Raw genomic sequence first — 10,784 nt, forward strand, 5'->3', positions numbered from 1 at the left:
GTGCGTCTATGATGTACAGCAGATAAGTTTGAGCCTAGTGACCTGCCACTTCCTCCTTTTTGGTCAGGATATGACCTCACAACTACATGGGTAAAGGTTTTTGGTTTTTTTTAATGGTAATTCTTTGGTAACTCTTTAATGTTCTGTATTTGCTATAGTCTGAGGTAGATTCCTAAATCTCACACTTCCACATGCCTTTAGGCATAAAACTATATGATAGAGAATATTATCTCATTTATTTATCTCCCATAAAACTATATGATAGAGAATATTCATGATAGTCAGTTTTATACTTCTAAGTAAACTTTGTTATAAGATGAAATAAACTAGACTTTATGAAATACTAATCCTACTTAAAGTGTATATGCATATACTCAAAAGTAGAGCATGGATGAAATTAATATAAATAGGAATATGACTTCAGAATTAATTGATTATGCATATTGTTACTTTTTAAACACATTACTATGTTGTAAAGCCCTGATTAATGTGAAAATCAGTTAAACAGAACCCTGAATTAACCAGATGTCTTTCTGCTACAAACGATAATGCTATATCCTGATAACTGCTATTCCAGGTATGGTCCAATGGATCAATGGTACATTCACATGAAGCATCCAGTGTCTCAATTTAATAGACCTGGAATAGGGCTAACATGGCTTAGAAAGACTTTTCTCATCAAAATAAATGGTGTAATATTTTTACTATAGTGTCAAAACCAAGATACCCAGAAAGTAAAAGCAAGAAGTTCAAGCTTTCTTGTTGATGAGGGATTTACCAAAGGGAGCCTTGTGGAATGTCTAAAATTCCAGTTCAAGAAAAACAGGCTTGTTAAGGGGCGCCTGGGTGGCGCAGTCGGTTAAGCGTCCGACTTCAGCCAGGTCACGATCTCGCGGTCCCTGAGTTCGAGCCCCGCGTCAGGCTCTGGGCTGATGGCTCAGAGCCTGGAGCCTGTTTCCGATTCTGTGTCTCCCTCTCTCTCTGCCCCTCCCCTGTTCATGCTCTGTCTCTCTTTGTCCCAAAAATAAATAAACGTTGAAAAAAAAACAAAAAACAAAAAAACAGGCTTGTTAAAATCAACCTAGCTTTCCATTTATAAAACTCCAGGGTTGAAAAGCAATGGTGCCATATTCTTAATTAGCAGCTTCTCTAGGTAAAAATCAGCTGACTCTATTTCTCAGTCTTCCCTCATATCTCTGAGCCCCTCCCCCTGAGGCCCAGTTCTAAGTATTCAAATTTCACTGATCATTTAACAAATATTAAATTAAATGTTGTGTGCTGTTTGACAGTATATCATACCTCTTGATTAGCTTAAAATTATTTGTGTCCTATAATAGAATTAAAGAAATACACTTAAGGTTATGATTAATATGCTTCTTCCATGAGATATTAAGAGCACAATTCTATCTTTAGGAGTTATCAGACTGGCATTTTCAAAATAACAGTGAGGACTCTGAGGTTGGGTAATTCCCTAGAAGTATGGCTTAGGTGAAGGCAGTGACCTAAGTGTATTTTCATTTCATCTTTTCAGGAATTGAAAGTCATAACAATATATTCCTTAACAGAAACATTTGCCTCACTTTTTTTACCTGTGAATAGAAGTTTAATTCAGTTGTGGAGTTCAATCAACAATATGAGAATGATAATATTTTCACTTACTACAGTAATAGAGTTTTAGTGAGAGTAAAAGCGAATACCAATAAAGAGCATACTTATCATATGACTTAACATTTAAATACTGTTTTATGTCAAGAAACGTTTGTGGACCTTGAAGTATGAGATTTCAAATTATACTTCTACAGTGATAACTAAAGACTAGAGAACACTCACATTCATGGTGACATACATGAGCTAGACTATATGCAGTTTTAAAAAGTGTTACACCCAAGTAATTTGATAAAAACTCAATTTATGATCTCTAGGCACTTTACCATCATTAACACTATCAGAAATATTTTAAAATGTAAGTAAAACAGGAATATTTTCTTTCAGAATTACAAATGGGAGAAGCAATTTTCTCTTTCTTTTTTTAAAAGTTTATTGATTTATTTTGAGAGTCAGAGAGTGAGCTGGGGAAGGGCAGAGAGAGAGAGAGAATCTCAAGCAGGCTCCACACTGTCAGCACAGAGCCTGATGTGGGGCTTGAACTCATGAACTGGGAGATCATGACCTAAGCTAAAATCTAGACTCAGACGCCTAACCAACTGAGTCACCCAGGTGCCCTGAGAAGCAATTTTCTAACCTCTACTACTCAGGAAAACTGTTTTCTGCAGATTAAAAACATCTCAAGTCCTATCATAGTCTGTTAAACAACTTGTTCCTCAAAATATCTCAGGTGGTAAGGTAGCAAATTTTTTTTTTATCAATTATCTACTATGTTTTGGAATTCTGGGGCCACCAAGACATTTAATTAGTGACCAGAATGACCCAGAAAATTCAAAAGTCAAAGGTGAAATAAGAATGGGGTAAAGAGTAACTCTTGAGCACATCTAACTCCCTATCATGATTAAACCACTAAGCCACATGTTGCTTAAGACTTGTTCTGAAGCAGGGAAATTGCAAAACAGCAGTCTGGGTGCTTTGTTTTTACAAATTACCTTAATGGTCTTAGAAGCCAGGCAGGGCAAAGCAAGGTTGGGACTTTGTGACATACATATTACTATTTCTGCGTCATAGGTTGTGTCAAAATTTTAGAGAAACTGCAATCAAATAACGGTTATTGGGATGTAGATGTTATGAGAAAACAGAGTGCGACTATAAAGAGTTGTTTCGGTAGTTCAACAAATATTTATTGGTGGATTGCTACATGAATTATCAAATTCAAATCAGAAAAGAATAGGTAAAAGAAAATGTGGTCTGATGCCTTTCATTCTGATATCTTGATTGCCTGATGGCCTCTGTCTCTTTGTTCCCTGTCATCAGGTTGAAGACTGAAATTTGTAATGTTTGGATTAATCCTAGTCTATACTTTAAAGACACGTATATTTTTTTCAATGGAAGGAGGGTTTTCAAATCTTTTAAAATGGAACAATAATCCCCACACCCCCTTAATGTGTACACCTCCAACATGTGGACTCAGTCACAGTAAATCTAAAGCTTCCATGTGTTACTGGGGCAACCATGACCGAAAGCGATTTAAGTAACTATAACCTAAAATACTCCTGACTATACCTCAAATGTATTGTCGGAGGGGGACAACAGAGAAACATCTAAGAACTTGAAAAATAAGAGAAGTGAGATTGTTATCATGAAGTACAACTCTGAAGTTCATATTTAATGTAAGATAGAATCCTTATCTTATAGAAAAAATGGATTGTATTCCATGTAGATCTACAGACTTTAGTCACTTACGATAAAGAAAAGAAGGAGTCAATCATAAAAACACATTAAACTTGATAGTTCTGCTTTTCTTTCTGGCTCCTTGGAGCAGGTTTCTCTTTACAGATGGGGAAGAAAAGTTTATAGAAAGAAACCCAGTGGGGCTGCTCTGTTCTTGCCTGTTTATGGCTTGCTAGAAGTGGAGATCCTACACTATCATACAAATTCCAACTCTACACAGGATTTCTTGAAGCAAACGCACATATCGATCTGATGATGTTCTTGCAGATCTTTACTCAATAATTTGGTTGGTAGTTTCAAAGTCATATAGCCATATACAACATATTGGGGTTGACTTATTCTTACAATATGATGGATAAAACACCTCCTTGTTTACACTCGGGTGTTTATAGAGAAATCGTGATATGGGTATTCCCTCATACCTACAGTGGGGATGAAGGGGAGGGGCAGCTGGGGAGAATGGTGGATTTTCTGTGAATCTTCTACATTTCCTAGCTCTCTGAGGTCATTTACCAGGGTCTCTGGAGTCCCTATTTACTAACCCTTTTCTGTAAGGGACCCACCCCCTTCCCTAAGCTCTTGAAATCCCTTCTAATGTCTTTCTAATTGAAAAGTCTGACAGTGGCTTTTCTGCTTTTCCCAGGGACTTGCTTTATGGAATGATGAAGAGTTTTTGAGGAGATACTTGAGAGAAGAGAAAATTCCGATCCTAACAGCAGGTGTTAAGAAGCTATAGCGGTTTGTTTTTCTCAGGGAGGCCTGAAATTAAGCATATGTATCCCAAGGATTAATTTTCTTCCAAGAACCCATATGAAATCCATATGAGAAATTCACATTTCACCTATTAATTTCTCCTTGTGATATGATGCCCTGACTGAGTTTTATCACAGAGTTCTCATACCTTCATTAACAGTGATGGGGGTGATGGCCAAACCACTTAGAAGGTGGGAGGAAGTCTTAATTTATTTTGCCCCGCATAGAGAAAGAAGTGTAACAGAGGCAAATATTTGGTAGTATCCACTCAAGCCCCTGGGTTCAAGAAAGAGAGCTTCAGTAAACCTCGAGTATCTTAATTCTCTAACAAGATAATCCATCATGCGGAGATGGATGCATCAAGCAATTTTAGCTGGATTTCATATTTTTTATGAAACTACTATTTTTTTTTATTTTTTCTAACTACTTTCTATTTTTTATTTTTATATTTTTTCTAACTACTTCTCTTTATTTTATTTTTATTTTGAGCTCAAAGAGTAACCTTTAAATGGTGAGTGAATTCCTAGGGTAGGTCTGCCCACAGGAGGCAAATGTATTGTTCATACGGACATCAAATACCTGAGACACTGCAGTCGTATTTCTTAGTATAAGTTAATGAATTGCTATGCTGATTGATCAGAGTATGTCCCAAAAAAGGATCCACTCTTGGTATGCTCAAACATTATCCTTCTGAGATAGGAGAGCAGCTGGTCAGGCCCTAGAGATCCTGGGAAGTCTCTTGAGAGAGAGCCTGGGCCTGCAACATTATTTCATATTTTAAATTTCCCACAAGATAATTGAGAATCTTATCTCATTATCTTGGTTGTAGAAGAAATAGAGGAATGAGATAAACAAAAAGGACCAATGATCTAAGATGAATGGGGAACGTAAAGAATCATACAGTAAGAAACTGTCTTGAAAAAGACAAAGAACTTAGATCATATCTGTGCATGGCAAGAGGTTGGAAAACAACATAAAAGAAGACTTAGTAAGCAAAAAAGTGGGGTGTACCAGTTCCAAAGTGACAAAAATAATTAGGGAAGCTTAGTTTGAGATAAGTGCAAACTATTCAGATTATTCAATAGATTATAAATATATACTAAGTAGTCACCATTAGTAATGATAAAATAAAATTTCATCTCTTTATGATTCAAAGTTATAATAAATACTCATAGAGTAATCTGAGTTTCAAAGTTAAAAATAATGAGTATCAGTTTTGAGTGATTATACGGCTGCCATTATGCTGAGTACTTCAGTCATATTTTCCATGTAATCCTCAGAAAATCTCCATAAGCTGCTCTAACGTTGTCAACCTCAACTTCCAGGTGAAGTTAGGTTTGGTGTCCAGTTTGCCTAGCTGGAAGTGGTGGGATCAGGATTTAAACCAAAGCCTCAGCTCTTAACCATAATTCTCTATCATAGTTATGCATTGGCATATTTAAAGACCTGCCATAAAATGGGAGTGATTTTTTTGGGGATTAGGTTCCAAATGGTAAAGGATGTGAAGAAGGTAAGGCTGAGTGGGAGACAGTGTTTCAATCACTATGTTTATAAAATAATTTAAAATCAGTAATTGTGCAACCCATCTAGAACCCTCTTTAATTAAGACAGCACCACAGGGATACCTGCTACCACGTCATTTTCCTTCTCCAACCCAAGCTACCTTGTTTGTGACTCTAAGAAGAGTTAAGAGCCCCTCAATGCTATCTTTACTAATAATTTCACACGTGTAAAAATCAAGGTAGGAGTACAAATTAGACTCATCCACACTTTATGGAATTACCTATATTCTGAAGTACCCCCAAGATGACTTTTGATACTTTTCATCTATAAACTCATGCTATCTGTGAAGATACTACCAGGAGCACATTTTTTTCCTCCTCGATCTGGAGCAACAGCTCCCAAATTTATGTTTCTAAAATTTATGTATTATTCTCTTAATCTTTGACTCTTAATTTCACCAGTTTCTGCTTGCTTCAAGGTCACATCTAAATTATCGTCACGATTTTCACATTTCTATAATACTTTTCCCTTCAACACACCTAAATACCATTTGAAGTTCTGTAAAAATTAAAAAAAAAAACAAAAAACAAAAAAAACAGAAGCTTCCCTGTCTACTTCCAGAATTTCTACTAGTTCTTTTCCTGACTCCCTCTAGTATTAAAAGCATTTTTCTTATTGTGTACATTCATGTTTTTCTGTGATAGGCCCAAACTTTCTTGAGTATTAGACATTACTTGCTGATTCCTATTTTTATCCTTGAGGATTTTGTACTCTTTCACTCCCCAACTCCCTTATAATTGTTTAGTTAAATCAGTAGTCATTATTATTTTGTAAATATTGTCTGTGGCTAACTCAAATTGTGTTTAGTGCTTTATGCTTAAATTTTTTGTCCATTTCTAGAGCTCATGATTACTTTCCTTTTTTTAATAGTTGATTCCCTATGTATAATTATTAATATATCCCAGATAAATGCCCCAACAAATCTATCAACTGATTAGTTTTGAATCTTTAAATATAGACATCATACTTGTAATTTCAAATGCTCAAACATCTCAGGTTTATTTTTTTCTCTGTTCCAAAGGGGTCTGGTTGTTCTCTAAGTATACATGACTAAGGCTGAAATGGAACTTCTCAATTCTCTCTTGATTTGGATACTCTGTGGCCTGAGTCTCACATCATCGTACTTGTCTATTTTCTCATTTGCTAAAACACACCTCCCAAATGGCAGTGTTCTAGGTCCTTGTAGATCCTTCACATGTGGATGCTATTTTGACCTAAAATTGAATTCTACCCTTATTTTTCCTTAGAATTTAGAAGGACTCTCCATTGTCCTCTAGCCTCCAGAGTTGTTACTGAAAAGTCTAATGCCATTGTGATTCCTGGTTTATTGCATATGGACTCCCTGTCTCTAACTGTATTTCCCCTTTATGCTTGGTATGTCCTAAAATCTCATATTATGTGCCTTGATATGGGTTATTTTTTCATCCCCTATACTGTTCATTCAATGGTTCTTTCTTTTTTTTATTTTTTTTTAAATTTTTTTTTTCAACGTTTATTTTTGGGACAGAGAGAGACAGAGCATGAACGGGGGAGGGGCAGAGAGAGAGAGGGAGACACAGAATCGGAAACAGGCTCCAGGCTCTGAGCCATCAGCCCAGAGCCCGACGCAGGGCTCGAACTCACGGACCGCGAGATCGTGACCTGGCTGAAGTCGGACGCTTAACCGACTGCGCCACCCAGGCGCCCCAAATTCAATGGTTCTTTCAAAATGGAAACACACATACTCGCTTCAGCAGCAAGTATACTGAAATTGGAACGATACAGAGAAGATTAGCACGGCCCTGCACAAGGGTGATATGCAAACTCATGAAGCGTTTCAAAATGGAAACACACACCTTCTGGTCTGTGTTTGTTTAATAAATTCTTCATCTCTCTTTGTTCTCTCTTTCTGGTAATCTAATTAATCCAATGTTAGACATCCTGGATTGATATGCATATTCTTTTGTACTTCTCTGTTTCTACTTCTTTTTCTTTGTTTTGTTCTTTTTGTTGTTTTTTTTTTTTTTTTTACCTTCTAGGAAATTCCATTATTTTTTCTACTAACGACCTAATAAATATTTTTAGCTATAATATTTTATTTTGCCAAAGTTCTTTCTGATTGTTCTTTTTATAACATTCTGTTCTTTTTTATTTTTAATACCGCAGTAAAAATTAATGAAATCAACTGTCATTCAACCATATGGATAATCTTAAAAATATAATATTAAATGAAAACAAAACATTCCCAAAGGAATTACATATAGTATGATTGTCTTTAAGACACACACACACACACACACACACACTTTAAAAAAAAGGAAAGAGTAAGGAACACAGCCCTGAGTATAATGATTCACTCAGGGGAAGAGTGCAGCATAGACAGATACAGGTTATTTTCGAGGTCTCACCTCTTATTTCCTGGTTATATTTTAATAATAATATATTATTAAAACTAAAGAAAGTGGGTTTCGAAAAACATTCTGTTTTTAATCCTTGATTAGGTAGTAAAACATATTGGGTAAGAGGGTGCACCTTTGAACACAGTAGGCTACCTCATTTCAAATCCTGGCTCCACCTTTAGTAGGATGTCTTTGGAAAGTTCCTTGGCCTTTCTATAAAATGGACTTGGCAGTATTGCATACCTCAGAATACTGTGACCATTATGTTAGACATTATTATAAAATTAGTACAAAGAAGCATCTGGCATGTACTAGACACTGAGAACTAAATACATACATGAAATATGTTCTTTTTCTGAGGTCATTAATTATCATTAGTTGTTTCCCTTCTGTCCCTTTCTTTATCTTGGTCTCTCTCTGACTTCTTTCTTCTGTCTGCTTTGATCTCTTTCATCTCTGAGGCGTTCTTTAAATGTCTAGCTACCTTTGGCTGTCAGTACATCACTAAGAGCATGGTATGAAAATCGTTATTGGCTCTGTAAATGGGTGGGCTTATAAGGTGACCGGGCAGCGAGGAAGTTTTTTTCAGCAGAAGACCCCCAGATGGCAGTTTCTGGAGTTCTATTCTCCGAAAGCATTCAGGTTTGGCAGGTAATAATCATTCTGTGTCCTGGAAGGGCTGTGGGGGAGAGGGAGGAGCTTTCCTGCAGTTCTCAAACGCTGCAGCTTTTCGCTGCAGCTTTTGGGGCTCTTTGGTGTATGCTGCCTCACTGCGCTGAAGCATCCTTTTCTGCAGGTCCTGAGACTGACACTTGCTCCAGTCCTCCATTCACTTGTTATGGTCCCAAACTCTAGCTGGCATCTCTCCTCACATCTTTTTACCGAGTGTATTTGTTGGTGTGGATTTTCATCTTTCTGATAAACGTATGGAGATAATATACTACATTTAGGCAAAGTCTAGTTGTGCCAACTCTGTTTCTTCACATCTTTATCACCTCTGACTCTCTTCTTTAATTCTGTCCTTTAAAACATTTGCATCTTGGGGCACCTGAGTGGCTCATTCGGTTACGCATCTGACTTGATTTCAAGTCAGGTCATGATCTCACAATCCTGAGAGATCCTCTCATTAAGCCCTTCATCGAGCCCCGTGTCAGGCCCTGTGCTGGGCATGGAGTCTGCTTAAGATTCTTTCTCTCCCTCTCCCTTTCTCCCCTCACCCATCTCGAAAGAAAGGAAGAAAGAAAGAAAGGGAAACAAAGAAAGAAGAAAGAAAGAAAAAGAAAGAAAGAAGAAAGGAAGAAAGAAAGAAAGAAGAAAGAAAGATTTGAGTCTCTTTATCTTATTTGCCACGATTCTAATTATATGGAACATACATCTAATTACAAAAAACCAGTCCCTGTCACTACTACTCCTACCTTACGAATTCTAAGGTATACATAGGACATGGCTACTGGTATGACATGGTAGGAAGAAGCCAGGCCACAAACAGGAAGCTTTTCCATGTCAAGTCCACTCTCACATTTAAGTATTTGTGCTCTCTAGACATTTTAGATTCTTCTCATAAGCGCAGACATACAGTATCTTATGAAATAGTTTGCCTTTTAGTTCTTTATAGATAGTATAAAACAATAATAAAAAACTTATATTTCATTAAAAAAAATCTTCAAAGTAATTTTTAAACTAGGACTATAATTCAGTATCACCTGAATCATATCTCATTAGGCCGAAAGGAAATTCCGACCAAAAACTGACCAAACAAATTGAACTAACTTTGCACAAAAGTGTTTTCTAATGAACTTTTATCTGAACACTGTACACATCACATGTGCTGTTAAAATCCCCTGCTTAATTCGTACTTCTTTCCCCAGAAGTACAAGAGGAAGGTAGACTGTGCTGATCAATAGACCATGATTTCCTGTCTTCACCTACTGAAGAAAAATGCAATTAATAAAATATTGCTGAAGAGATATATATGAGTTCCTTTCCTCAGAAAACCTATTTTTAAACTGGAAGAACGAAGTCATTTCTATTTCCTTTCTCTCTTCACTCATCAGAAAAATTTACAGCCAATTCAAGAGTTACCAGACTGTTTTTCAGACCTTACCATTTGAATCTGCACTAAAACTGTAAAGCTGTAGGAGATAGTAATTGTATACCTTATCTATTTAAATAATTAAAATCCTTTATGTGATCTTCATTCCCTCAACTTTGGCTACAGTATAACATGAAATACTTTAATTGCATGTCAGTTTAATTATGAAAGAAAAAATAGAATGTGATTGCAGTGGATGTTTTTAATATAAAAATGTTTACACGGCAAAACCAAGTTTCATAGTGTCATATATATACTTATACACACATCACATACATTTGCATATACGTGTATATATGTGTGTATATATACATGGTATATATGTATGTGTGAATGTGTGTGTGTGTGTTCATTTGGATGAAATTCCTTCTTTTCTTCTTAATACAAAGGGTAATGGGAGAGCTTCTTAGGAGATCAAGTACACTGTAAATAGATACACATTGCTTTCCATGACCCAACCCACATAAAGTAAGGTTTCCATGTAAAGTGTGAAGCCACAGTGAGGCACGGCTCTTCAGAAACCCCCCTGTATTCTAATTTTAAAGCCTCTGAATTTGTCATTTCTAGGAAAGGAAAGATCAGGTGATCATTTACAGGATTTTACAAGTATGTTACCCACAGCTCAATTCTATTTTCCTTTCAATCAAGAAAATTTTCCA

The 10,784-nt window shown here is 36.2% G+C and overlaps 1 non-coding gene across 1 annotated transcript; it reads left to right on the forward strand.

The window, feature by feature from the left end:
• Nucleotides 1-7,379: 7,379 nt before the first annotated feature.
• On the forward strand, nucleotides 7,380-7,481 carry LOC115524311. Its single transcript, XR_003972024.1, has one exon. It is a non-coding gene; the product is annotated as a U6 spliceosomal RNA (small nuclear RNA).
• Nucleotides 7,482-10,784: the final 3,303 nt, after the last annotated feature.

Source organism: Lynx canadensis, chromosome C2 (assembly GCF_007474595.2).
Source record: "Lynx canadensis isolate LIC74 chromosome C2, mLynCan4.pri.v2, whole genome shotgun sequence".
Lineage (NCBI taxonomy): Eukaryota > Metazoa > Chordata > Mammalia > Carnivora > Felidae > Lynx > Lynx canadensis.